Source organism: Rhinolophus ferrumequinum, chromosome 22, assembly GCF_004115265.2.
Source record: "Rhinolophus ferrumequinum isolate MPI-CBG mRhiFer1 chromosome 22, mRhiFer1_v1.p, whole genome shotgun sequence".
In the NCBI taxonomy this organism is placed as follows: Eukaryota; Metazoa; Chordata; class Mammalia; order Chiroptera; family Rhinolophidae; genus Rhinolophus; species Rhinolophus ferrumequinum.
This window is the reverse complement of record NC_046305.1, coordinates 30655718-30660540: the sequence shown is the minus strand read 5'-3', so window position 1 is coordinate 30660540 and position 4823 is coordinate 30655718. Positions and strand designations below refer to the sequence as shown.

The window sequence follows — 4823 nt, the reverse complement described above, 5'->3', positions numbered from 1 at the left end:
AACATAAGAAAACAGCTGCACACATTTGAGTGTTTTCGTATAAAACACAATCTTTTTTTAAATTAAAGTTTATTGGGGGTGACAATGGTTAGTAAAGTTATATACATTTCAGGTATACAATTCTGTAACACATCATCTATATGTCACATTGTGTGTTCACCACCCAGAGCCAGTTCTCCTTCCATCACCATATATCTGATCCCATTTATCCTCATCTACCTTCCCCCTCCCCCATTACCCTCTGGCAACCACTAAACTATTGTCTGTGTTTCTGAGTTTTTGTAAAACACAATCTTAAAAAAAGTAATGATGATTGGTCTTTGTGGTTCCTAGTAATAAGTTGTCTTATTTTTTCACATGGTATAAGGTTTTTTCTTATGCAGAATTGCATTAAGATCCAGTAGTTCTTAAACAATGCTACCAAATAACAACATAATCCCAAATACAGCAAAAGGTGAACAATCTTCATAGGGCACTTTCCCCTCTTTAAAGTTGAAGCTGCTCCTTTTGGATATTTTTCCACTTAATTGTGAAGTAGATTGTTAGGGTTTTGTTAGTGGTTTCATTATGTGGCTTAAAAAAAAAAGGAGAAGAAGAAAGAGGAGGAGGAGGAGGAGGAGGAGGAGGAGGAGAAGGAGGAGGAGAAGGAGAAGAAGGAAGAGGAGGAGGAGAAGAAGAAGGAGAAGAAAGAAGAGGAGGAGGAGAAGAAGAAGTCGAAGAAGAAGAAGGAGGAGGAGGAGGAGGAGGAGGAGGAGGAGGAGGAGGAGGAGGAGGAGGAGGAGGAGAAGAAGAAGAAGAAGAAGAAGAAGAAGAAGAAGAGAGAAGAAAGAAGAAGAAGAAGAAGAAGAAGAAGAAGAAGAAGAAGAAGAAGAAGGTTTCGATTTCTTTCATACTTCACAGTTCTCCAGTGAGACATTTTGGAAATCATCTAGTCCAGGGATGTTTTGAATAACCAAATACTCTTTAGTAGATGAAGTTTCTCAATGCCACTGTAATAAACAAGCATCTACATCCTTAGCTATATTCCCAGTATATCCTGGAACCAAAGTAAGATGGTTTTCTTGTTCCCACAATCCATTTAATTGTTGTTTTAAAATCTGAATTATTTCCATCATTTATAACTTCTGTTTGAATGATAGTTCTGACCACTCCCTTTTTATAACTGCATGAAGCCAGCTTAAACCAACTATTACTCTTCCAATTTCCTTTATTGGGGAAGGGGAACAGGACTTTTTTTATTATTATTGGGGAACAGTGTGTACTTCCAGGTCTTTCCTTCAAGTCAAGTTGTTGTCCTTTCAATCTTAGTTGCGGAGGGTGCCGTTTAGCTGCAAGTTGTCGTGCCCTCAGTCTTAGCTGTGAAGGGTGCAGCTCAGCTCCAGGTCCAGTTGCCGTTTTCTAGTTGCAGGGGGCACAGCCCACCATCCCTTGCGGGACTCGAGGAGTTGAATCATCAACCCTGAGGTTGAGAGCCCACTGGCCCATGTGGGAACTGAACCGGCAGCCCTCGGAGCTAGGAGCACGGAGCTCCAACCGCCTGAACTACCGGGCCGGCCCTCAAATTTGCTTTTAAGTAGTGATTTTATTAGAGGCAACAAGTCTAGAGGCAGCCAAGTAAGATGTATTGCTTTTCATTGTGTAAACTGTTGGTGAGCACAGGGAAGCCCATCCACTGCCACTCCAACGTCTTCTATCCTCACCAAATAAGCTACAAGTTCACTTATGCTTCTCTTTCTCCAGAAAGTTAAAGCTACATTCAATCTCAAATTCTTGCTGAACAGAAGTCGTGCCATTCTGTCATGGTCCTAAGAAACCTCAGGGAAAAATCCATTGTATTTTGATGATGTGTCTTTTGTCTGTGAAGAATCAGAATCACTGTAGTTAAGGAAATATGTTCAACTATCATTGTGTAATTTTTCAGGCACAGCCAGTTAGTTTTCTTTATTTGTCATGTTACAGCCTCCATTTATAGGGGACTGTTCTTGTTTGTTTGTTTGTTTTGTTTTGTAACAAAGATTTGGAAAAGGATGATGAACTTTCTTTCTGTGATAGATCACCTTATGTAGTTTATCTGGCCTTTACACAGCTTGTCCAACTGTTCTATTTATACAAGCAGCCAACAGTTTTGGAGATTTCTTAACCTCTTTCATGTTCTTATTAGTGAAATTAGAGATCCTTTTTCTAGGGGGATCAATGGCATGGTCCTCAATATTGTTAGAAATTTTTGTTTTTTAACATTGTGTGTTTCAGATGCCATAATCTCTTGAATACCATCTTTTCATGGTACCTTGGAGCCTCAGCCCAGTCCTGGCACTGATGAACTGGGCCTGGAAGCCTAGAGAGTCTCTCAGCTCCCAGGCCAAGCCCCACTCAGGGTCATTCAAATGCCCTCTAATGAATTCTTTATTTCAGTTATCATATTCTTCATTGCTGGCTGGTTCTTTTTTATGTTTTCTATCTCCATTTCTATGTTTCCTGTCTCTTTGTTGAAGTTCTCACTGAGGTCACTGAGCATCCCTAAAACCAGTGTTTTTAACTCTGCACCTGGTTGATTGCTTGTCTCCATTTTATTTAGTTCTTTTTCTTTTTCTATTTTTTCATTTGGGACATGTTTCTTTGTCTCCCCATTTTGGCTGCCTCTCTGTGTTTGTTTCTATGTATTAGGTAGAGCTGCCACATCTTGCAGTCTTGGCGGGATGGCTTTATGTAGAAAGTATCCTGTGGGGCCCAGTGGTGCAATCTTCCTTGTCACCTGAACTGGGTACTCCAGAGGTGTCTCTTGTGTGGGTTTTGGGTGCTCTCCTGTTGTTGTTGTGTTGACTTTTGCTCAGCTGGACTTTAGGCAATTCTCAATGATGATTGTTCTATAGTTTAGTTGTGATTTTGATGAGGTAGTGAGAAGTGGCAAGCATAGCATTTAACTATTCTGCCATCTTGACTGAAAGCTAAATTGATTTTAAACTGTCAAAATCTCTCTTATTTGAAAAAAATAAAGTCTCAGCCCCACAAAGTCTCCAGCTAGTTCTCTTTCTTCTTTACAGCCAGACATACTTTTATGGTTGTTGTGTCTGCACACCCAACAGCTACTTGTTTTCTTCCTACATTTCTCGCCATTTTTTCTGTTTTCTCTGTAGACACCCCCTCCCCCTACTGGTCATTAAGTGTTGTTGTTCTCAAGGCTCAGTTCTGCAACTTCTTCACGGGACATTTTGTCCCTGAGGGATCTCATCCATATCTGTGGTTCCCGAACACAAATGACTCTCAAACACACACATGAGCAGATTGGAGCCATATCTGTAGAATTAACTGCCTTTGTGCATATCTATCAGGATGTCTGATGCTAGGCATGTCCATAATCCAACTCAACACCTCCCACCCATCCCCAAACTTTCAAATGTTCACGACACCCCTGTTATTTTTGACACTTTCCGTTTCCTCACTACCCCATATTCAACTCAAATCCATCAATTTTACCTTTTACATCTATCTCACAACTATATTTCTCTACCACCCTCATCCAAGCTACCATCATCTCCCTCCTGGACCACTGCCATAGCCCTTCACTGGTCACCCTGTCTTTATTCTCTAATCTCCTTTTTCCACTATGGCCAGAATAACATACTTCAAAATGGAAAATCTAAAATAATCTTATCCTGTTGACCTTTCTCCCACCTCTCAAAAATGCATTACTATCCTATTTTTCTGAGGAGAAGAAACAAATTCTAACATGGCCTAAGAGATGACACATGGTGACTCTTAATCACTTCCTCCAGCTCATTTTTAAACTATACTTTTTTCCCCTAATAACACCTAGCCTTTATTTCCTAAAAGTATAATCCTATACCCAGAATATACTGCTTGGACTCCTTCTTCACAGTCACAAATGTACTCATCCTGTAGGTTGCAGCTCAATCATCATCTCCTCTAGGTTGTTTTCCCTCACTCCCCAGAGAAGGTCAAATCCTCCCATAACACACTTTCATAGCACCAGGTGCCTTTCTTTCATATGACTTATTGAACTTATGACTTTATTTTAATTATGAGATTAATTAATGCCTGTACCTCCTAAACAACTGAAAGTGACAAGAGGGAGGAAACCACATCTGCACGAGTTTGCCATTGCACCCCAGAGCCCAGTACACCTGAGGTAAGTGTTCCAATTCATATTAGTGGAAAGCCTTAATGGATTCTTACGAAAACTTTTTTATGAACTTAAGACTTAAACATGCCACCATTCCTAGAATATCTTTAGAATACCTCCAAGTTTAATTGAGAACTAGTGCTTATACAAATGTTACATTGACATTTAAAAAAATTTAATATCCAACAGACAGTACCCCCAAGATGACTAGGTAGAGGTCTAAAAATTTATTTGTATTGTATTTGACATTTATTCATAGAAACAAGTTGCAAGGTTCTAACCCAGTTCATAAAATTTTATCTATCCCATGGATACTGAGCATTTTACTGATAGGAGCTTTAAGACTGATTGCACTTTTGAACCATGAATTCAGGGTACCTCTTAGTCCAGAGCATCCCTCAATTCTGAACCTTGCATCCTTAAGCCCCTCAGCCTTGAACTTTTAGGATCTTTCTTGGTCCTAAAGCTTTCTGAGCCCTGGGCAAAGTAATAGGTAAAGTATTAACAGAAGGAAACTTCCCAAAACAAAAAGATCTGCTGGCAGCCAGAATAAAAATAGGGGAAATTTACAGAAAAGATGTCACCAGTGAGGGCAGTGGGTGATATGGACAGGGGTTGGAGAGAGAGGGCTCCAGCAGATAGAATAAATAGAGCAAGCAGGGCATGGGGAAGCAAGCTTGAT

At 40.1% G+C, this 4823-nt stretch overlaps 1 pseudogene; it reads right to left on the bottom strand.

The window, feature by feature from the left end:
- Nucleotides 1-980: 980 nt before the first annotated feature.
- On the bottom strand, nucleotides 981-2257 carry LOC117014315 (KATNB1-like protein 1; annotated as a pseudogene).
- Nucleotides 2258-4823: the final 2566 nt, after the last annotated feature.